The sequence below is a fragment of the Elephas maximus genome, chromosome 18 (genome assembly GCF_024166365.1).
Source record: "Elephas maximus indicus isolate mEleMax1 chromosome 18, mEleMax1 primary haplotype, whole genome shotgun sequence".
In the NCBI taxonomy this organism is placed as follows: domain Eukaryota; kingdom Metazoa; phylum Chordata; class Mammalia; order Proboscidea; family Elephantidae; genus Elephas; species Elephas maximus.
In genome coordinates this window covers 44956726-44981988 of record NC_064836.1, presented here as the reverse complement: position 1 = coordinate 44981988, position 25263 = coordinate 44956726, and the positions used below count along the sequence as shown (strand labels likewise).

The 25263-nt window shown below is 36.4% G+C and overlaps 1 long non-coding RNA gene across 4 annotated transcripts in view; it reads left to right on the top strand.

Annotated features, from left to right (window-relative positions):
- LOC126061475 (uncharacterized) overlaps positions 1-25263 on the top strand; it is a 96681-nt gene that overhangs the window by 9900 nt on the left and 61518 nt on the right. For 2 of the 4 annotated variants that reach the window (XR_007513804.1, XR_007513803.1), the window contains exon 3: positions 706-25031. This is a non-coding gene — a long non-coding RNA (uncharacterized LOC126061475). The remainder of the gene's footprint in view (positions 1-705; positions 25032-25263) is intronic. The other 2 variants (XR_007513805.1, XR_007513806.1) reach the window with 2 other exon arrangements.

The window sequence follows — 25263 nt, the reverse complement described above, 5'->3', positions numbered from 1 at the left end:
GAAATCAATTTCATTTCACAAATCTTGATTTACCACTCCAAGTCTTTTCTTGTATCTTCTTGAGACTTATTTAGGATTTTCATGATCATCGGTGGGTTATTTGAGTATCATGACTTCTTTTAGATGGAAAATCGTATTCTTACTTTTTCATTCTCAATATAGGAAAACTGATTTTTAAAATTGTATATAGGAAAAGAAAATGACCAGTAAGCCAGATTTTATTTTAGCCACGATCCCCTGATGGCTTAAGAAATAACAATAGTAACAACCACTATTCAGTTTTGCAAAACTCTTAAAATGTCTATGATTTAAAAATAGAAAGTGTGTATACACATATTCAGATTAGCCTTTGCTTATCTAATTGTATATAATATCAATTATGGAGTGATTTTAAGTTTCATTCAAGCAGGTCTCAAGCCTAGTATCCTCTTAAATTTTTTGTTTTATTTTATTTTTATATTCTTGAGCGTTAAAAGAAGGCTTTAAGTATCCTAGAGCCAAAGAGAAATAGCAAGAACTTACTTGTGTTAAATAGATTGAAGTATTAAACATTCCCTCAGTTTTTCTTTTTTTTTTTAATCCAGAAAAATGAAATAACTCCACACTTTAACTAGTGTGAAAAGAAGTTCTTCTTAGAATCTTTTAGGAGCTTGGCCTTAAACATTTAAGAAATTTTATTTACTCTGTTTTTTCTTCCATCCTTAGGAGAACACTGCAATTTAACACTGTAAAAGGGAAGACACTTCTTAGTATTTTCTGCTTGATCCCTCTCCAAAAGTGATTTAAGCTTAGTGAAAGCCAGAGATCTTCTAAACACAATATTAATGAAGATTTGGACATGACTTCTTTTTCTTTTCAAGTATGGAAGGATTACCACAATTCCTGGTAGTGGTTTCTCTTCATAATCTTCATTATTAGTCCTCAACTTTGTCTCAAATCATGCTTCTAAACAGGACTATTCATTGATTGCTAAATTTGTTATTTTGTAATACCCCATAAATGAGTAGAATTACAATTACAAACAGGAGAACTCCTAACCCTTAAATCTTTTTATCCATCCTGCCACCCATCCAACCATCCATTTGTAACCTATGCAAAACATGACCCTGTGCTAGGTGTGTGAGGAACACAAAATGAACTAGAATTTCTCCTTCAGAGAATATTACATTCTGATGAAAAAGTGGAAACCCTGGTAGCGTAGTGGTTAAAAGCGACAGCTGCTAACCAAAGGATCAGCAGTTTGAATCCACCAGGTGTTCCTTGGAAACTCTGTGAGGCAGTTTTGCTCTGTCCTATACGGTTGCTATGAGTCGGAATCGATTTGATGGCACTGGGTTTGGTTTGTTTTGGATGAAGAAGTAAGAAAAGCAAAATATTTATTTACTTATATTATTGGGTCAGAATGTGACAGATCCATAAAGGAGATACAAACACAGTACGTTGGAGTTTGAGAGGAGGCATTTACTCTAGTCATTGAGAGTCAAATAAAATTCCCTGGAGGAGGTTGCATGTAGCTGACCTCTGATAGATAGAAAGGGCCTCTAAAGGAAAGTTTGAAAAGGCTGGGCATTCAGGGGGAGGATGCAACATGTGCAGTCATGCAGAAACAGAAAAGATGGGCTATATTTGCCATTGAATTTTGTTGGAATTTTAGGTACTTTTGTATAAAATGCCTTTTGAAAGGTAAATTGTGGTCAGATTGTAGGGAACCTAGAACCCCACAGGGCTCTCCTGATAATCATCATATTTCCTCTGTGAACCAGCATCTGATTTCCTTGGGCCTCCTATTTCAGTTGATGGAACTTTGATATCAGGCACGTTGGATTGGTGCTGTGAGTGTGACATCAAGAGGCAGATACCAAACAAATAATGGAAAAATTGGGAGGGAATACATAGCTTTGGAAATCATTCTTATAAAAGCATAGGTAAACATTTTGAAGTCAGTGACCCAGGCTTCTTCTCTCTTGTTACTCTCCTTGAATGACTTCAGTTTCTAAGATAATCTCCGGGTGGCCACTGACGCACCACCATGTTGGCCATTTTCAGCCAGTAGAAATAAAAAGGAGAAAATAGGGCATTGCCCTTCCTTTTAAAGAAAATTTCTGGAATTTTTATACACACCTTCCACTATGCTTTTGGTTAAACCTTAGTCCCTACGAATACCAAGCTTCAGGGAAGGGGAGACCAGGAAATGTAGACTTTATTAAAGTGGTTATTTACGCAGTTGAAGCAGAGGAGAACTGATATTGAAGAAGAACTAGCAATGTCTGACATAGCGAACATGTACAATTTTGACGTGTCCAGTAGTAAATGAAACCGAGACATTTTATCTAAGTCTTCAGCCTAAGCAATGTATTGTGATTGGAAATAGGTACAAGTTTCTTTATAACGTTTTATGAAAACATATTTCATTTCAAACTCCTGTTGTACTCAAGTGCTTCATATCCTGAAAATACTAGAATCCTCCCATATGCAAACTGGAAAGATAGACTCCCTGGTTTCAAATGGAGTTAAACTTACTAGTCAAATGTAATTAACCCTACTAATCTAAAGCCATCTAACTCAAGACACTTTCACAGTATTCTAAAGATAACTAGTATATTTACAAACTCTGTTAAACTCTCCCTGCATAATGATAACAGATGTTCATATTAGAAAATTTCAAATAGAAAAATTGGATGTACTTTTTAATTCCATCATTCAGAGAATAATACTTGTTATTATATAGTATACACTCATATGTTCTTTCTCTTTCCCTCTCTCATTCACCCACACATATACACTCAATATGTTCATAATCTTTGGTAACTTGCTTTAATTGTTAACCACTAAATGAACACTTTTCTGCCATACCGTCATTGTAGCATTTGTTCGTTATGTTATTGTTTGACTATTAAATAATTTATTTAACCAGTCAGCTCACAGGTATCGATAGAGTTTATTTTCATCTTTTTGTTTTTTGTTAACATAAGCAGAATTCTGTTGCTAAATAAACCTTTTTATAATTATATATAATGATTCCCTTGGGCTATTCATTGGAACAGGTGATAATGGGCTAAACAGAGGTGGTGGTAGTGGAATAGAAGAGACAAGGAGGGATTTGAGAAAGATTTAGAAGGTAGAACTGGCAGAGCCTAATAATTAAATGTATAGTAGAATAGTATCTGGAAAATTTAAACCAAGTTTATTACTTCCTAAAATTATGCTTATTCTTATTTTTCTCTACTCATTTGATCAGTGACGTTTATTGCTTTAGTGGGAGGGCAGGCACAATCAAGAGCAAAGTCAACAGAAGATTTAAAGTGCCTATTAATTATTAGATTATTTTTTAAATATTATATCAAGTCCAGAAAGCTCAAAATAAACTGTTCTTATTTGTCCTGAGAGGGGAAAAGTTTTATTCTGCATTCCAAAAGAGCAAATGACCAGGAATATTAGCCTGATCCTAGAGGCCTTGAATGATAGAATTTATAAAAAATGAAGCTAAAGTTGAGAAGGATATGAATTAGAGACAGTTGTCCATCACGCAGGACAGCATGATACTTTCTAGGCTGGGGATATTGACGAGCCTGTGAGAGCATGAGAGTGAGAGAATTGGATGTGGGCGTTCCCTGCCTCATTGCTGGTGTTGCAAACTCTGAGGGAGGAAAGAGGGTTAGATATCCCTTAAATAAGCCTAAAGACCAAAGCCCTCCCCCATGGAAGTCTGTGAATAAACAGCACTGCATATGCCTGCAAAAATGGCAGCAGGGAGAAATAGAGAGAGTCTAAACTAGCACCCTTCCCGTCCAACGCCCAACCCATGATCTACCCCCAAGATTGCCCTTCAGAAGAGCACTGAAGAAATCTGCAAATGTTTACCTTGTCATCAAGAAGGAAAAAGGAGACAGCTGACAGGTGGAGAATTCTGTGACATTTTGGAGGGTCCAGACACCAGCTAGAGCCAAAGGCAGGGCTTTAACCAGCAGTCTCTGCTCCCTGAGAACAACTGTATAGTTTTACTGCTGAGGGAAGGGTTTCATAAAGAGTTCTCCAAGAGTAAAAGACCAACACCCAAGACGCATTTTAGCAGAGGTCAGCAAAGACCAGAAAACAGTGAACAGCCTTAATGAGGAGAGGAGTAGAGAGAGGAAGTTTGAAATACATTGTATTTTTTATTATATGCTAAATTGTCAAGTATTATAGAATATTTTATCCATTTTAAAATGGTAGACCCAATAGTGATAACTGTATTTTGTTATATTTCATTTTTCTTTTTCTTCTTAGCAAGTGAATTAAGACCTTTGGAACATTTGATCATGAGAAATAGCTATCCAAAGGTAACATCAGGTTTCCTTTCTTTTAAGTTACTTTCTAGACATTACTTGTTGTCTTTTTGTCTTTATACAGATAATCAGGTCATTGGCCCCTAACAAATAGGCCCATTTATTTATTCACCCAGTCAGCAAACACATATTGAGTGTCTTCCATATGTTGAGCAGGTTATTTTAAGTTGTAATTTTTAAGGATTGTAATTTTATTTTTTGTATTTAAAATTTATTATATTTGTTTAATGTTAATTGAATGTGTCAATGTCTTGTTCCAGGGTGAAGCATAGACTTTATACAGTTTTCTCTCACACACTCACACACACACACACACACACACACACACACACACACACCCATAAACATATAGAAAAGATTTATGAGGCTGGAAAAAATGTGTAATGGAATAGTTTCGGGAGACCGTGCTATGTAAAAACACAGCACCTCTCTTTAAAATCACTGACTAAAAGACCATCGTGAGACAGGAAGAAAACAGTATTATTTCTTTGTTAGTGCTTCCAATATCTTTGCTGGGAGTTCAAGTGGAACATAATGCGGTGAAATCTGGTGACTTCCATCATTATTAAGCTCATATCTGCAAGCTAATCATGTGTGATAAGGCTGAAATGTAAAAGCATTTGAATCAATAGCTTTTTCAGATGCTTCTCTGATAAAATTGCTTCATTTTCTTTTCTAACTAATTAATTTCTTTAAATGGAAAGATTAAGAGAAAAACTTATTTATATTAGGAGTAACAGGATCCAAACAGTGTGTACTGAACTTCGCTGCTTTCGCTTGGCATCTTTGCAACCAGGAAGACCCTCTGAATAATCAGATTTCAGAAACATCTGTCTTAGAAGGAGGTATACCTTCTGGCATCCATTTACTTTCAAAGGAATTAAGCGTGGGTCAGGAGCAGAGGTTAGGTTACCTCTACCTGGAAATTAATCAGAAAATCATTTTGTCTTTGATGTTGCTTTTCTGTTCTCTCCACCCCCCACACCACCCCGCATGCTTTTATTGTTTACAATCCTCCATTTCTTGCATCCCTGGTAGTTTAAAGGAATTTGTGGTTGTGGATTTCCGTATTTACATAATTATATACTGAGTGTATAATAGGGCAGAGCAAAGAGTTTTTAAAAGATGTGACATCTTAAAGAAAATTTACAGACATTTATAAGTGACTCTAAATTATCGCCAAATTTCAGGTTATATTCTTAGTCCTAATTTTCCATTCCATGTTCTCATTTGCATTACTGTAAAGTTATTCATGCATATGAAAAGGATATTACTCGTCTCCATATTCCAAACCCAATGTGTTTATAAGTCATACATAAAGAAACATACTTCCATATCTGTATATCAATACATATATATGTGATTCAGATTTAGCATTAGCAGCCGGATATCAAGCCTAAGTGATAATATCATGTGTTAGACGTGTCTTATTACATCATTAATGACATATCAAAATTGTCAAATATGTTGAAATCCAATAATTGTAACTGACAGGCTTTAGCATGATCTGTTTCCACTGGGAATGATTAAAAAAAAAAAGAATACACTTCTGAGTTCTTCCTCTAAGTGCATATGATAAGCTCTAGTTATTTCTGATAATATTTTTAGTGAGATCTTGTCTTCACAGTATTCACAGTAACTGGTTTCTGAGGTTCTTTATGTTCATAAAGTCATACCATCTCCTACATTTATAAACCCAGAGCTGTTCCAGAAAGAACTACAAAGATGAACTGGCAAGAGGAAAATGACCAACTTGGCAGGAATTCTCTCCTCCTAATGTTGATTTTTTTTTTTTTAATGTTGATTCTTCTTAACTCAATATCCCAGGAAATTATTTCACTTGAAACTTTAGGCAGAGTTCACAAAGAAAAATAATTTCTCCGCTACTCTCCAGTCACTGTGAGTCAGAATCAACTTGATGGCAACCTCCAGTTTCACTCCTACCCTTTAGAAATGCAAATGCGTTGCTTCAATTCCCAAAAGTTCTCCTCCAAAAATATCTCGGCATTTGGGAAGAAGAGGAAAATAGGATGATAGTAAATTTCATGAACACAAACCTCTTTCATTACAATGACGAGGTATTCAGGAATCCCAACCATTAGTGTCCTGCTTTATCTGTATTTGGGGATGGCATGGAGAAAGAGAAGGAGGAAGTTTATATTTTTCTTTCTAAAATTAATTCCCGGTTAGCCATTTGCTAGTAGATTACTTTTAAGCCCAGAGGACCTGTAATTGCATTCTTCTTTTGAGTAATTGTAGCGGATATTAAAGTGACTAGACAATGGTAGTCATGTATAGAATAACCTGGTTTTCTAGACAGATCCACTTGTCCAAGATCAAACGGCTGCAGCACATTTAGGGTTACAGTCTCCTTCCCTTTCTCCTTATTCTCAACCGCAGTGGAGCTTTTTCCAACGTTGCCATGGTAACACTATATCTGGCTGCTAGCTCTGTCGTAAGTTATTGAACTGAGACTGGCTTTTGGTTTAGCAGATAATTAGGTTCTGTCTCACAGGTTCATTTTCCTGTGACTGGGACGTGAATATGACCTACAGCTGGCCTCAATTTCAGTGTCACAGACAAAACTTTAACCCTTCCCAAGCTTTCCAGGCACTCTCCCAGGCTTTGCTCATGAGGTAGAAGATGTCCAGTACAGATCACCCACACCTCAGGGAGAATTACCCAATCCTCATTTAATTCTTTTTTGTCTTCATCACAACACTAAGGAAAATATGGCCAAAGTTATACACTGAGGGCATTTTCAAAATTAAAAAATATATCACCAATATGATATACATGTATAAATATATAAATATGTACATATTTTGTTGTAATATATAAAACTTTTTATGGTCTATATCATTCGCCCGATTCTTTATTAATTTTTAAGTCACATTGATGTGTCTTTTGTAGTCATTAGGAATCGAAAATATTTATATTTTAAAAACGCTGTTCTCAGGAATATTAGCTTGGTACTTTTACTCTCAGCTTTGAGAACTGTCTGTCCATTGATTCATGCTCCTCCCTCTCTTTTATACACCCCAAATTTTAGCTGACATTGAAAGACTCCTTTGGAGTCACAGACAGCTCCGTGTCACCGCGAGCAACACCGTCACTCCAATAAAATGCCAAAATGTTCACTCAGGGCTTGAATCTTGCTGGTTTAGAAAACCACTGCTTTTGCAGATTGTATTTGAAAGATTCCAATCAATTCAAAGATCTGCCCTTTGTTTAGGACAAAGAGAAAAACATAACTTTCGAAACATGTATTCAATTCACAATATCAGTGGCAATAAGAAGGTCTATGAGGTTAATAAGAGAGAGTATGCTTTTGTATGTCCAACAATGAGAAAGACCTTCAAGGCAATCTGCTTAAAAAATTTTAGTGCATATCATCTAAAATCTTAACATGAAAGGATAAGAAAGGAAAAAGGGAACATGAAGTAAAGAAATTCCATAACTTACTTGGCTGGAGAATCACAAAACTATATGTTAAGAATGACAGGTAAAATTTGCTAAAAGAAAGATTGGAAGAATCAAAAATTAGAAGTGGAAACAGGATTTGTGTCTTTGACTGTGTGTCTGTCCTGCATAGACTGTCTCTTGTTTTAATCCATTCCTTCCGTTCTCAAACTCTCAATGAAAAGAATACCATGAACGACAGCAGCCTCTGATGCCCTTAGTGACAGCAGCCACGGGCCCAAAGATGTCCTGTGCATGCTGAGTACTTAGCGAAAGGGGGTAAGATCAGGGCCAGGGGAGTTTGTGTAAAGTTTAAGAGAGAGTGCCAATACGTGAGCGACTCAGCTATTACCTATCATTGTCCACTGAACCAAGCTTCTTTTAACTTCTAATCTCGAGAACATAGCACTTGTTGTTACCTTATAGATATTAGTAAGGACTTGTTGAATGCAGGGATGGATTATCCAATAAGCGAGATAAGCATGGGCTTAATTATGTTTACTTACTAATCTGTAGTCCACAATTTCACCTGGTTTTCACCACTTCATGTGTAAAACCAGGTGAAATTGTGCAATACATATTATAGGAAGTAAACACAAGCCCGTGCCTACCTTTCTGAATGTTAGCTGGTGTATATTGTATTTACTGGGGTTAATCCGCCCCTGATTGAATGAATATGTGAATTCTTCCCCACTTTTTTTTATTCCATGAGTCGGAATCGACTCTATGGCAGTGGGTTTGGTTTGGTTATCTATTCCATGTAATTTACCATCCAATTATAAGCCTTTTTATAAGTCTACAAACATTTTCAATCCAAAATCCTTTTATTTGTCTTGTGGTTCCCCATAACCACCAAACCCTCTGCTTGGAGGACATCCCTTGTCTGCATTGTTGTAATAGCCTCCCAACTCGTCTCCTTCCCTCTCGGTACTCACTACAGTCTCCAGTACACACTGGGGACAGGGTTCTAATCTAAAATGCAAATTACTTTAAGTCGGCACTCTACTCACAACCTTTCAGTGGTTTTTCCTATTGATTAGAATAATATACAAAATTCTTACCAGGCTTACAATGTCCTACATGTCTTGCCCTCTGCCTGCCTTTCTGACATCATCTCTCACCCCTCTTTCTCTTTCACTCTCCATCTTGGCTTTCCTCAAGCCAGCTGAGTGTGTCTCCACTGGTCTCTGCTCAGATGTCACCTCCTGAGAGATGCCTTCCCAAAACATCTTAAATAGCACCCCAATCATTCTCTAATACCTCACCTGCTATGATTTTTCTGATCACTTAAGAAGTGCCTATCAATTCCTGGTATGATATCAGACAATTAGCAAACAAGTATACGCCTTTCCCATTTAGATATACAGTCCATAGGGACAGGGGATTTAGTTATTCTCTGGTGTATCCCTAGTGCCTAGAAACTGGTAGGCCGGAACCTAAGGGTCCTTTAATAAGTATTTGTTGAATAGTTAAATGAATGAATGACTGAATAAAGAGATTCGGATGGTGTGCCTAGATTCGTACTCTGTGCAAGACCAGAATGTGTGTGTTGCTGTCAAAATGAATAAAATCTTTCTCTACATGATGGAATTGCATACGTAGACATGATAAAATTCAGGGACATAGTTTATATTTCTGTCAGTGCCTTTGTCAGCACAAGGTAAAACAGGGGAATTGAAGCTTATCCCCTTCTCATTCTTGTAGGAACTGAGGTATCAGCCATAAATCAAACACATTGAAACTCATTCACTGAAACTATCATGTAGAACAGAGACCCACAGACTTTTTCTGTGACTTTGATAGTGAATATATTTCACTTTGGAGACAATACAGTCTGTATCATAACTACTCATTACTTAACTACTTTTGAATCTAGAAAGCAGACAGAGACACTATATAAGCAAACACAGCAAATGTCTGTGTTTCAATAAATCATTGTTTATAAAAGTAGGAAGCCTACATATTTAGCCCACAGGCTGTAGTGTGCTGATACCCGATGTAGCAAGTGTCTTCATAAACCCTTGCCTACACCCCCCCCCCCCGCCAAGGTATCGAGGGAAAATACAATGCACTATGGTTCCTTTACCTGGTTCTTGCCAAGGTGAACGGGAAATGAAAGAAATTGGAGGAAGCCTAGTAGGTGGAGCATGTGAGTGGCACAGCTACTAAGGTTAATTTCTTTTTATTCTTTCAAAGAAAAAAAAAGTTGTCATCAAGTTTGCTCATGTGTATCACAGTAGAATTATGTGTTCCACAGGGCTTTTAATAGCTGATTTTTCAGAAGTAGATCCACAGGCTTTTTTTCCAAGGCACCTCGGGGTAGACTCAAACTTCTTTTCATTTAGCAGCCAACCGTATTAAATCATTTACACCACTCAGAGACTTCCTTTTAATCAGTCCCTAACTTTTAAACTGTCCCTGCATTAGCAATTACTGGGCCATATTATCCTCCCAATGACAAAATTTCTTCTTGATGAATGAAGGATACATATGGTAATATATTTGTAAATGTCTAACCATGGGCTCTTTGGGGGAAAAAGAAAGACATTTACTGATTTCTGTAAATTCTTCCATTCTGTTCTTTTCAAACTACCTATGTGATGTCAGTGAACATGGAGCTGGGAAAAACTTCAGAGTAGTCTCCTGAGCCAGTATGAGCCGGCTCCAGCCCACAAGTGGATACACGTTTACAGCTATGGCACTACGCACTGACGTTGCAATCTGAAGTAAAGAATAGTAGGCTTGATAGGAGCCACCAGCTGGGTGATCTCTTGGAATGCCAATAAATAATGAAAAAATAAATATAAATGTTATGTTGTATATAAAGCACTGAGTTCAGTGTTTGGTTAAATTATATACTCGGCAAATGGTAGCTATTATCTTCTTAGTTTAAATTATTATAAACATTAGAAGCTAAATGTTTAGCTACAGACTCAATCCGCTTCTAATGCCTTTGTGTTAATAAGGCCTCTTAACATTAAAGCAACAAAGATAAAGGAGTTTTATACAGCTAATCACGATTCTGCCCGGCTCAAGGTTAAGATAGCAACAAAATACTCCAACCAGAATAAAAGACGTCTTCACTTGACTGCAGCTCTTCATACCACTTCACAAGGGTCAAGCTGTGTTATTTTCCTTCAAAGTTAAACATAATGCATTTTAGGAGCGCAGTTCAATTATCGATTGAATAGTGGGTTCAATTTGGCTATAATCCAAACAAATATACCTCAGTGAGTTCAAGACCAGGGATGGGCTAATAACGGGGCAAAGGTTTCACCCAACTCTCCAGGCAAACACTCAGATCAAATTAGTAACGTGGATATCTTATATATTTAGCCACAAACAATACAGTTTAGCCCTGGTTGGACAAAATTGATGAAATAACCTTTCAAAATACTAACAGTGCTTTGAGTAACCAGCTTCCATATTGGACAGCTTTCTGAAAGAAATTAAAGAAAATATATACATGGGCCCTGAAAGAGATTAATACGCAGTTTAGGTCTATTGCTTAGTCTTTGGGAGAAAGGGCTAAAATATGATGTTTTAAATACTATAAACAAACTTTTTGAGCTGTTACCCTCTACTATCTTCTGCCCTTCCCCTTCAGTCTAACAGTTTAAATTTCTACACTTCTATAAAAGGAATGACTTAGCATTTATCCGATAAGGTAAGGAGAGTATTTCCTTCCACCTTCTGGATAATCTTGATCTTTTCATCCATGCTTCTATTGGCCCACAATGCGAATGCATTGGTATTGCAGTGGTTATCCAGGTCTGCTGCTTAAGGGCCCTCTGTTCTGGAACGTTTTGTCAGTGGAACACTTCAACACAAACCCTGTGCAGATGTTCTCCTCCAAACCCAAATATTACTTAGTGAGTCAAATTTTCTCTGATTTAGTGAATTCTCCCGTAAACATTTTTGCTCCATTTTCTTTTGCTTTTTCTGTTCATACTAATGTTAATGAAAACATATATTGATGTAAAATGTAATGTAATGTAAAAAAAAAAAATAGTCTTATATTGATAGTTTTCTTTTAAAAAAAAATTCTATTAAGGAAAATTCCAAATGTATAGAAGAGTAGAGAGAAGTATAATAAACTGTTACATGTTCCTGTGAAGTTCACAGCTTCAACTATTATTAACTTATGACCGGTCTGGTTTCATCTATACCTCCTCTCACTCATACCCAAACTCTTGGATTATTTTGAAGCAAATCTCTGCATCGTATGATATGTGTGCATGTGTAAGTATCTCAGTATATACTGCTAACAGATGAACACTGTTTTTTTTTTTTAACCACAGTGGCATTGTTACACCTAGAAAATTTTACAGTAGTTTTTTAATATTATCAAGTATTCCATAAGTGTACAAAATTTCCAAATTGTTTACCTTTTTTTTTTTTTTTACAGTTAATTTGTATGAGAATTCAAACGAGGGTCACACAGGGCAGTTAGTTCACGTATCTCTAGTCTCTTTCAATCTGTAGGTTTCCCTTTCTTTTAGTTGTTTGAAATTTATTTGTTGATGAAACTGAATCGTTTGCCTTTGGTTTTCTCTTGCTCTGGATTTTGCTGACTGCATCCTGTACTGTCATTTACCGTATTCTTCTGTCCTCTGTTTTTCCTGTAAGCTGAGAGCTAGACTGAAATATTTGATCATATTCATTTTCTCTCTCTCTCCCTTTTTCAAGATTCATTTCTAAATAGTATTGTGTACATCTCAACATGAAGCACATAGAAAGCCGACCCTCACTGTGACTAAGTGGGAAGATGTTTGTGATTTTATGAGTATATTATGTTTGAATCATCTAGGTATCAAGTATTTCAAGGTCGTATGTTAGAATATAATATTTCATTCGTTATTACATGATGTTTAAAAAAAAAAAAGCACCTTGATCTTCAGGGATTCAAAAAACTGAGCAAGTCTGAGCATCATTGCCTTATGGATTATCCTCCCAATCATATATCTGAAAATGGATTAAATTCTGGAGAGATTCTAGGGCAAGTGGCCATGAACACACACAAGGTACATATTTAGACCTTCTCCAGTCTAAAATAATCCTAGGTCATTCTCAGCATACATAAGGGAGAATGTTGAATTAGAACCAGACTTCTGTGATGACTTAATTTTCTAATTTGTATCCTTAGAAAAGACCAATATGGACTAGATTCAAAGCGTCAGCATTGTCTCGTGGTGGAATACAGTAAACCATTCCAGCCTAATTAGAGAAGATGGTGCATCCCTGTTACTACCCTGGAAAGCAGGCTTGAGATGAAAGTATGAAGAGATGATATGAAATGTCAGCTGTCTTTGAAAAACAGAAATATGTGTATATTATTGTGAGTGGAAAAAGAAAACATGTGATTGCTTAGGTCTTCTCAGAAATTTATGGCTTTTCTAAAGGCCCCCTCTATGGTTGCCTTTTTTATTCTTATGAAAAAAATGGAAAAAAATAGTAATCTTTAATGTCATTTTTAGTGTTTTTTCATTATGACAGAACTCTAATCTCATATTGCCTGGCAGGCATGATGAGGACTTATTTTTTCATTATGTATTTATGGAGACTAATTAAATTTTAGTTTACCATTTCTATGTATGTTTTTAGTTCAAAGTTGTGCTTTTGCGTAAAAAATACTCCAATTATTCAAAAATACAATACTAAAATTAGACCTGTATGCTGTTTTGACACTGTTAAAGGATACCCTACATTGGCTCTAAGAGTTGTATTGGGTTAATGAGTTCTCTTTAAGTTCTAAGGTTCCCTGGATCTATTTTAATTCTTAACCAAGAATTCGAGAGGTTTTTTTCAGGAAGAGTTACATAAATCCACAAAATTTAAATGTGGGAGTCTATGACCCACTTCTTATACTTCTACTCTTCAGCTTTTACCTCAAAAGTAAGAATATGGACATGATGCTTTGAATTATAACATATTATCATTCTCCTTTAAAAGATGTTTACTATATTTTAAAAAATCTCTTTAATCTGATATGTAATTTTTAAATTTTACTTCATGTCATATGTAACTTGCCACAGTTAAGAACCCGGAGCAGGTTGAGCCTAAAGGGCTAAAGGATGGGGTGATTGTTAAAATAGCCCAATCTCAAATTTTTTACAGAGCGGTAGTAATAAGGTGCCCTGGGCAAAGTTGGGCCAGGTATTATTACACTTCTCATATGGTGGGACTCTTATTCTTTTATTTCATATTTCGTAATATGTAGCTTTAAGAAAGTCATTCTCTTAACTAAGGTGATTTTGTATTGGTTGCTGTGACAATGCTTTTTCCTTGTTAGAATATGAAAAGAAGTGTATGGAATGCAGCCTATGCTGAGAAATAAGTCAGTTTTTCTTGGATCTATAGAACCCGCATCTTAAGGATTTTACTCAGGAAACTAAAATTCAGTTGAGCTGTAAAAAAATGGCAATTACTCAGGAAGCCTCAGAAGGTATATTTTAGGAGCTGTTGATGTGACAACATTTAGTGGTATAATGTGAAAACAATTTTATGAAGTGAATTTCTCTTGAATATGTAGCAAAATACATTTGCATTAAATTCAGTGGTTGTTAAGTATGTAGTTTATGTACTTGTGTGACAATTTAACATTTTGTTTGTATTCATTTATGATTCACTTAAAAAAATGTTCTACTGTTATTTGATTGATTTATAGAGAGCATACCGATTCTTATGGTGCATCATTTAAATTCTATATTTGTGGTAGAGGTTTTTTTTTTTTTTCCCCCAGACAAGTTATACCTTCCATTAACATTTGAAAATAAACATTTTTCGTTTTATCCTGACAATGGCAAAACGCTTATATGGGAAGACGTGAACCAGCACTATACATTTTAAAGCACTCCTTTTTTCTTTTTTCCCCCTTCGGGTTTTTTTTATTATTATTATTATTAACTTTTATTGAGCTTCAAGTGAACGTTTACAAATCAAGTCAATCTGTCACATATAAGTTTATATACATCTTACTCCTTACTCCCACTTGCTCTCCCCCTAATGAGTCAGCCCTTCCAGTCTCTCCTTTCGTGACAATTTTGCCAGCTTCCAACTCTCTCTATCCTCCCATCCCCCCTCCAGACAGGAGATCCCAACACAGTCTCAAGTGTCCACCTGATATAATTAGCTCACTCTTCATCAGCATCTCTCTCCTACCCACTGTCCAGTCCCTTTCATGTCTGATGAGTTGTCTTCAGGGATGGTTCCTGTCCTGTGCCAACAGAAGGTTTGGGGACCATGTCTTAAAGCACTCCTTTTTTAATGAGTATTGTTGACTTATATTTGACCAGCTGATGCATTTATGTTAGGAGTGATCTAGTATTTTTAAGGCAAACAAAATTAAACAGATATTTGTAAGAGCCAAATCTAATACCTTGACCAATTATGCATAAAAGCTTGGCATTATTAGTTGCAATTTTAAAGAAATAGAAAATGGTGACTATAAAAGAGCAGACTCCTAGAGTTGAAAGATATCTTAAAAATCATCCATCCTCTCCCCTGATGCGGGAATCCCTGAACAATACATCTGGCTTATAGCATTACACTCTACGAATTCATATTTTCAAAGATGAGGAGCTTACTATTTTTTCTAGGCAGTTGATGATAACTTTGGATAGCTCTAATTTTTCGAAAGTTCTTTCCCATATTGAGCCAAATTTTGTCTCTGGAGCAATATCGACTGTGTCTACTCAACAGTACTTTGAATATTGGAGGACAGTTTTCATGTCTTTCTGCCCCACAAACGTTTAAATATGTTATAACACTTTTCAAGGATCTCCAAAATTATTCTATTATTATTATTTATCTACACAGAAGTTAGCCAAACTGTGAGGCTGATGGCACAGTCTTCCAGACTGCCAAGTCTGCCCAAGATTTTTTATTTCACCTGCAAGAAGTTAGGGTCCAAGTACAATATCAGAGGGAAGAGTCCACACAAGATTACCCTCACTCACTTCTGATGCCAACTTACGTTTGGGGTTTCCCAAAACCATCCTTAGTATTCATAATTCATTAGAAAGACTCACAGAGCTCACTGAAAGCTATTATACTCACAGTTATTACATTTATTACAGGGAACAGATACAGATACAGCAAATCAACCAGGTGAAGAGACACATAGGTCAAGAGTCTGGGATGGTTCTTCAATGTGCATTAACCGCTGCAGCTTTCGAGTGGATTCCAACTCATAGTGACCCTATGGGACAGAGTAAAACTGCCCCATAGGGTTTCCAAGGCTTTAAATCTTTACGGAAGCAGACTGCCACATCTTTCTCCTGCAGAGTGGCTGGTGGGTTCGAACTGCCAGTCTTTTGGTTAGCATCTGTGCGCTTAAACACTGCACCACCAGGGCTCCTTACTCTTTCATTATTGATGTGTGATAAAATGCAGAGTATTGCCGTGTGGTCCAAGGGGTCCACCATGAGACATTTCATTAGTATAAAATATCAGATGTGGTCTGAGGGCCCATCATCAATAACAAAATGACTCCATCAAGCAGAAAATTTCAAGGGTTTAGAGGTTCCCTCCCAGAAGCCAAGGGCAAAGACCAGCCCTTTCTCTGGGTGAGGCTAGATTCCTTACTACACATCATCTACTATTTTCTTGGCTAGAACACTTCAAGTCCTTAATCTTACGTAAAATACAGTCTTAGAAGCTCAGCATATCTTGGCTACATTTCTCTTGACAATCTCAACGCCTCTTTAAAAATATATACCCCCATTGTTGTTGTTGGAGCCCTGGGGGCATAGTGGTTAAGAGCTCAGCTGCTAACCAAAAGGTTGGTAGTTCGAATCCACCAGCCACTCCTTAGAAACCCTATGGGGCAGTTCTACTCTGTATTATAGCGTCACTATAAGTCATTATCGACTTGACAGCATTGGGTTTGTTTTTCTTTCTTTGTTTTATTATAGTTGTTAGTTAGTTAAAAAGTTGTTGTTAATCCTGTTGATTCTCACTTATGGCAACTCCATGTGTGGAAGAGTAGAATTGCCTTCCATAGGGTTTTCAAGGCTGTAACATTTCGGAAGCTTTTCTCCAGGCCTGTCTTATGAGGCATCTCTGGGTGGATTAACTGTTTTTGGCACCCAGAGAACCTATATTCCCCCTGTTATGGGTTGAACGGTGTTTCCAAAAAATATGTGTTATATATCCTAACCCCTATACCTGTGGTAAAGAGTCCTGGCAGTGCAGTAGTTAAAGTGATCAACTGCTAACCAAAAGATCGGCCGTTCAAAACCACCAGCAGCTCCACGGGGGAAAGATGTGGCAATCTGCTTCTGTAGAGATTTATAGCCTCGGAAACCTTATGGGGTCACTATGAGTTGGAATCAATGGCGGTGGATTTGGTTTTATACCTGAGGTAAGGAGCCCTGGTGGTGCAATGACTATGTGCTCACCTGCTAACCACAAGGTCAACAGTTGGAACCCACCAGCTGCTCTGTGGCAGAAAAAACTTGGCAATCTGCTCCCATAAAGTTTACAGCCTATTAGGCCATTCTGCCCTGTTCTGTAGGGCTGTGAATCGGAATCGACTTGAGGGTACATAACAATACCAGTGGTTATAATTTCATTTGAGAATGGGTTTCCTTTGTTATATTAATAAAGGAGTATTCGTGTAGACCAAAAAAACTAAACCAGTTGCCGTGGAGTTGATTCCGACTCATAGCAACCCTATAGGACAGGGTAGAACTGCCCCATAGGGTTTCCAAGAAGCAACTGGTAGATTCGAACTGCTGACCTTTTGATTGGCAGCCAAATGCTTAACCATTGCACCACCAGGGCCCCCTATAGAATTGCTTTATTACGAGTGCTGTTTCTATAACCTGACCCTTGCCTACCTCTTAAGCCTTTGCCCTCACCTCTGGGTTTTCTTTCTCTCTACATCTGTACAGACCAGTATGGTAGCCACTAATCACATGTGGCTGTTGAGCACTTGGAATGTGGTTAGTTTGAATTGAGATGTACTGTCGTGTAGATGTTTGCTGGATTTTGAAGCCAGTATGAAAAAAGTAAATGTCTCATTAATAATTGTTATATTGTTTAATATGTTGAAATGATCATATTTTTAGGTATATTGGAGTAAATAACATAAATTTCACCTGTTACTTTTTTTAATTATACTTTTTATTTTGAGGTAATGTTAGATTAACATGCAGTTGTAAGAAATAATACAGAGAGATCCCACGTGCCCTTTACCCAGTTTCCGCCAATGTTACCATCTTGCAAACCTGGAGTGCTGACCCTCTGCTCTGTCAAGCATGATGCCCCTCTCAGGGGTAGGTCCCTCCTGATAACATGTCCAAAGTAAGCTAGATGAAGTCCTGCCATCTTTGCTTCTAAGGAGCATTCTGGTTGTACTTCCTCCAAGATAGATCTGTTTGTTCTTCTGGTAGTCCATGCTATATTCAATATTCTCCAGCACAGTAATCCAAGTGCATCAATTCTTCTTTAGTTTTCCTTTTTCACTGTCCAGTTTTTGCAAACATATATGGCGATTGAAAATAGCATGGCTTGGGACAGGTGCACCTTAATCCTCAACGTGACATCTTTGCTTTTTAAGATTTTAAAGAGTTCTTTTGCAGCAGATCAGCCCAATGCAGTCCTTTGATTTCTTGACTCCTGCTTCCTTGGACATTGATTGTGGAACCAAATAAAATAAAACCCTTGACAACTTCAGTCTTTTCTCGGTTTATCATGATGTTGCTTATTGGTCCAGTTGCAAAGATTTTTGTTTTCTTTATGTTGAGGTGCAATCCATACAGGTATCATTAGACCAGTATTATATGTTAGCACACCAAGTATCACAAATGTACTTTGTTTAACTTAACACATTTATGTGACAAAATCATGCCATAAAATTATGCCTCTCAAGTGCAAAGTAGTCAATAGAGGAATAAAATGTTTCTTATCTCCAATAAAATATTTGAGCTGAAATTTGTACTGAAGCATATTCAGGTATAAAGGAAAAGATTATGGTGGGTTTTGTTTCCTGATTTAATGATTTTGAATACTGAGCAGGTAAAAATAATACAAAATAACTTAACAATTGCTAATGGTTATTAAGAGTTTACTATGCATTATGCATAGGGAGGGAATAGGACAGCTGGTAATAGGCAACCCAGGGTTGAGAAGGGAGAGTGTTGACATGTCGTGGAGTTGTTAACCAGTGTCATACAACAATATGTGTACTGTTTGATGAGAAACTAGTTAGTTCTGTAAACCTTCATCTGAAGTTCAATTTAAAAAAAAAATTTACTATGTACCTGGCATTTTATTAAATAATTTACCTGGATTATTTTATTTTAATATAACAGCACAAGTAACTACAATAATTATCCTTATTTTGAACTTGAGGAAAAGGATAAGAGAGATTAAATTAGTGGCTTAAGATCAGACAACTGATAATTATTATAACCAGAATGTGATTCTGTGTAACATGAGGGTTCAAACCTTTACTATTGATGCCTCATGTCTCTTACTTCAATAATTTAAATCGGTCACTTAGGTTAATCATGGAGGTGATGTTCTCTTTGTTTTCACATGACTTATAGTCATCAATATTTTTAGTTCACGTATACTATGGTAAAGTAGAATCATTTTTTTCTCCCATGCCTTTACATTTATTGTGTTCTTATGGCCTTTATAGGAGCCCTGGTGGTATAACGGTTAAGCTCGCAGCTACTAACCAAAAGGTTGGTGATTTGAACCCTCTCAGTGACTCCAGGGAAGAAAGACCTGGCGACCTGCTTCTGTAAAGATTACAGCCAAGAAAACCCTTTGGGGAAGTTCTAATATGTCACTGAGTTAAAAATTGACTTGATGGCACCCAACAACAGCATTGTTGCTTTTATAGAAGTTACTACTAGTGGCACAAATGGTTAAGAGATTGACCACTAGCCAAAGAGGCACCTTGGAAGACAGGCCTGGCAAGCTGCTTCCAAAAGGTCACAGCCATGAAAATTCTATGCACACACGGGATCGGCATGAGTCAGAAACAACTAGCCAGCAACTAACAACAACAATAACATGGTCTTCATAAACAAAACAAACAACAATGAACCCTTGCCAGAAGTGAGTTAATAATTCTGGCTCCTTCCATTTCCTTACTGCAACCCCTCATTGAATTTCCTCATAAATATCTATGTGCCAACAATATTTAATTTTCATGATCATGTAATCTCGGTGTTATAAAAAGTAACACCACATTGTAATATTTATAGTTATTTCTGGAGTAATAATGTAATGCAGGTTATTTTTCCTAATTAACAATATTAAATCCTTATTAAAAATTAACTGTTTATTTGGCCATCTATTTACGTATTACCTCTGAGTCTGTGTTTGGAATTTGTTACCCTTCTTTCTACTGTACCTCTTCCATCCAGCAATTTTTATGTGAAAATCGTTGCTTTCTAGGATCACTTTGCCTTTACATGTTGCTGTTTTGTTATTGCTACATTTCACTGGAATGTTTTCATTATGTAACCAGGGAGAGTTCTTTACACCTGGGAACGTTCGCTCCAAATAGCATAGAGATATTTATTTATTTTCCTAAAATATCAGCTTTGATTAATAATTATATATAGGCTTTGTTCTTCTTATCTGGGTGTCAACAGTAATTGGAATCCATATCCATAGCCTACCTTGCAATCATGCTGCAAAAGGCCAATAAATTCCCGCTGAGTGTGTTACTTGTTAAATTTGGTGCATTACATTCAGGGTAATGAATAAAAGCAGTGGGCCCTTACCGTCTGGCTGCTTGAGGAAGGCTAGAGCCGCCAGACTCCCCCGAGGCCGTGAGCCGGCTTAAAACAGTGACAGGCAGAATCAAGGGAGTCCCCGAGCATCATAGTTCAGTTTGTCTCCCTCATTTCCTCTTCCGTAGAGACTCAGAAGGCTCTAGGGAGGTGAGGTAATCTTATCCATTAAAAGTCACCACATTTTCATAAAATGCTGCATGCTCTGGTTTCATTAACAAGCAAATACAGTTTCAATAAATAGTAATGTATTAACTTTCAGCCAAAGAGATGAGAATATTATTGAATGTAAACTAGAGTCCATACCTCCATGCAATTTACCTTGTGTAGCTACATGTCTATTATGTATTCATTTGTCCCTGTTAAACATACACATAAGTATTTTTATATGTGTGAATAGCCAATGAAGCAAGCCCCATACATACTATACTTAAGCAGATAATGAAAAAAAAAAAACTACCACATTTTTAAGCCTGTATGCAAATCTTCCTTAGTAAACAAATACATTCTTGATATGAAAAAAAAAACTTTATAATATAAATATTTTACATGGAGTATAAATGTACAAATGCAAGAATGTTAGAGCAAACTGGTCTATATTCATAGTTTACTGTTTTGTTTTTTCTCTTGATACCTGAGTGAAAATCACTATTCTCCCAGCCTAACAATTGTTATACACTATTGCACCTGCCAAAGCCAGCTGGCTCCCTTGGTCCTTTGATTTGTTGTGAATGTTAGTATCAATCCAGAAAGAACAAGGCTCTAAAAGAAGAGAGATAAAAATAGTTTGTATTAAATGACTTATATTCTTGAGTGTCTTGGAAAACGTATCATAGAGTGTCCTTTGCTCTCCAGGATATAGCAGCTGGTTCCAAAGACCATGGTGTATCTCATTAGAGAGATATTAGATCTAATTATGCAACATATAAGTGAGATCATTACAGCAACCTTATTCCAATGAAGTCAGTAAAGCACATATGAAATCTTATACTCTGCTGCTTGAAATAATTTTTGCAAGCAAACGTGAGGAATTAATGATGACTTGAAGTGTACACTGAAAGATGTTGTAAACCAGTAATGAATATTTGACATGTCATGAAAAAAATAGCGCGGCAGGTATCCTGATTAATTGTGTAGAGATGAAAATGAACTTCCTGAGCAAGTGTTATCTTTTCATAGAGGAAAAGTGTTTTCTAAGCAAAACAAAACAAAAAGGTAGTAGAAGAGTCATATGTGTTGTTGTTTTGTGTGTATTCTTTGTGTGTATGCGTGTGTTCAGTTACCTTCTTTATTTTTTGGTAATTTTACTACATCGGAGATTTTCAAGCCTTAGCAGGCAACAGAATCACTGTTTGACACCCAATCTTTGAGAACCATAGGACTGTGTGACAATCGCTGTAGAAGATATTAAATCATATTATCTCTTTGATTACTTTTCCGTGAGACAACGGTTCAGGGATTCTATTCTGCTTGGTTTTTTTTCAATCAAGTTGTGTCTCTTTGAAAATCTTGATTCTAATACAAAGAAAGCTACTCTTAAAATAAAACTAAGGCTATTTGCTTGACAAGGGCATTGGGCATACTTATAACAACATATGTAAAAAACAATAGCACAGACATAAAATGAATAGATATTACCAGTTTCATTATATACCTAGGAGGAAAGATGCTAAAAATAATTAGAGGTCTCTACTCTCTGAAGCTAATTGAGCACACATGTCATCTCTAGACATCATCTTTTTCCTAAGAAGCCTTTAGTGTTAACTACTAAATTGATTGATTTTTGTCAAAGAAATCTTAAATTAAAAAAGGGTTTAGCAATTTGATCAGGACTATTATCATATCCAGAACAACTGTCTAGTTGGCTCCCTTCATTGTAAAGGAATGTTAACCACAGCTTGAATGGTTTTGCTAATTTATGACCTAATAACCATTGCTGTCAAATTGAATCTGACCCATAGTGACCCTATAGGACAGAGTAGAGCTGCCCCATATCGTTTCTAAGGAGTGGCAGGTGAATTCAAATTGCTGACCTTTTGGTTAGCAGCCATTGCTCTTAACCACGGAGCCACCAGAGCTCCTTATAACCAAATAATGTGTTTGTAATAAAATACAACCAAAGGCTTGCATATGAGTTCTTGTATGTGTGTGTGTGTTTTATCTTTACCTGTTTTTCATTCCAAATCAACCATTATAATTATTATGCTAACAATTGCTATTTAAAGTCTGTTTCCAGAGAGAATAATTTGCTTGGCTCTATTCATGTAGCCTTCGGAATTAGATTATTGGCTCTATTCATGTAGCCTTCAAAATTTTTTGGTCCATATTCTGAACTCAAATGTCTGAGATTCCATGATAATCAGGGAACATTTACTGTATTTTTACACAAATAACACATACCTTCTACGTTTGTATAATACCAACAAGGTATTTTTGTAAGAATACTATGCTAATTTTCTATAGCGACATGTGAAAAAATTAGCACAGTAACACTTATGAAAATACCTCGGGGGAAAGGGTGTGGTTGGCGAACAAACGTAGAAGGCATATATTATTTGTGTAAAAATACAATCTGTGGTAATTTTGACTGAAAATAAAGGAAAAGATAGTGGGGCGCATGTTATTTGTGTAAAAATACAATTTTGTGGTAATTTTGACTGAAAATAAATGAAAAGATAGTAGGGCACAGATATTAGGTCTAAAATATCAAGTTTTCTTGTGGAAGAGAAGCCCCAAACAAATTTATAGAGCGACCAAATATCTTTAAAAAAAAAAAAAAAAAAATTTATTTTATTATTATTTTTTTAATATCTTAATTTTTGAAAAACTGGCTGGGTTATGATCTCTCTTTTTCATGTTGGCTTTAACTGAGCTACCTGACCAACTATGAGAAACCCTCTTGGTGAGAAACCTCCGAGAGAGCTAGACACCCCATTTATCTGCATGTTAGAAATGATGAAATGGTTATTACAGTGATATAAGCGCTCTTGGATCAGATAACAACACAATTTGTCTTTAAGCAATTTTTCAGCTTTTTTATACACATATATTTAATTTTTATTAGAAGAGCTGACCAAGGTAGAGAAAATCCATGACCTCACATTTAATAGTTAGGGAATTGCTTATCAAATTATATAATTCAGAACACTTCATCAAATAGTCATATTTGTTAATGTTCATCTTGATACAGTTATCCTAGTCCCAAAAGAAAGCTCTGTTTTACAGGAGCACTACTTAAGTGTTTAGAAAAGTTCTTTCTTGTATTAAGTTGTATCCAGTGCATAACTTGACTGAGGGTTTCCACTCCGTTGACTCTACTATGCTCAGGAGTTCTTAATATCGGCTGCACTCTGGAGTCGTAGAAGAGCTTTAGAAAACACTCCTGTCTGGGCCCCAACCTAAGACATTTGGATTTAATTGGTCTGGGGAGAGTCTCGGTCCTCGTGAATTTTTTTTTTTAAATCTTCCCATGTAATTCTAATGTGCAGCTGAGTTTGAGACTAATGTTTGCAGTTATTTTCAGGTAAATTCATTAAAAGAACTAATAACAATAAAGTTAGTGTAAGTGTCTCAAGTGTAAGAAGAGCCCAAGAATATGGTTGTTGTTAAGTGCCATCGATTTGGTTTCAGCTCATAAAGACGGCTGTGTACAACAAAATGAAACTTTGCCCGGTCCTGTGCCATCCTCACAATCGTTGTTTGAGCCTATTGTTGCAGCCGCTGTGTCAGTTCATCTCGCTGAAGGTTTTCCTTTTTTTCACTGACCTTCTACTTTACCAAGCATGATGCCCTTCTCCAGGGTCCGGTCCTTCCTGATAACATGTCCGAAGTAAGTGAGGCAAAGTCTCACCATCTTTGCTTTTAAGGAGCATTCTCACTGTACTTCTTCCAAAACAGACTTGTTTGTTCTTCTGGTAGTCCATGGTATATTCAAGATTCTTTGCCAACACCATAATTTAAGCGCATCAGTTCTTCTTCAGTCTTCTTTATTCGTTGTTCAGCTTTTGCATGCATATGAGGCAATTGTAAATACTATGGCTTCGGTAAAGCACACCTTAGTTCTCATAGCGACATCTTTGATTTTTAAACACTTTAAAGAGGTCCAATGTAATACATCATTTGATTTTTGGACTGCTGTTTCCATGGGCCTTGATTGTGAATCCAAGTAAAAGGATGTTTTCATTTCCATTATTATGGGTTTGTGTGTATGTGTATGTTTTCCATCATGGCAAAGATGGGGTTACCACAGTGAAATCCACTTTGTAGATCTGTCATAATTTTGTTGGTAGCATGTTTGATGGTAATATATGCTGAAAGAAGCAATACTTATTATGGGAGTTTAAGTTCAGATTCTTATCTTCCCTCTCTTGTTATGTTGCAATAGATTTCTAACCAGAATCCACAGAGCAAATGATGTCCCAGGCACTGTGCAAGGAATAGGAACACAGTGATGAACAGGCATAATGGAATGCTTTTAATATTCTTGGTAATGTTTATACAATTGAATGGAATTATGAACATAGTTGGTGAAATAAAGGACAAAAAATATTTTTAAAAATTATAACAAATGATAGTGACTTCATATTGAAAGAGTAGAACTGTTCAATAGGGTTTCCAAGGAGCAGCTGGTGGAATTGAACTGCTGACCACCAGGGCTCCAATATAGGTTATATTAACAAAATTTAGAAAATGGATGCAAACATGGCATGGGAAGAAAA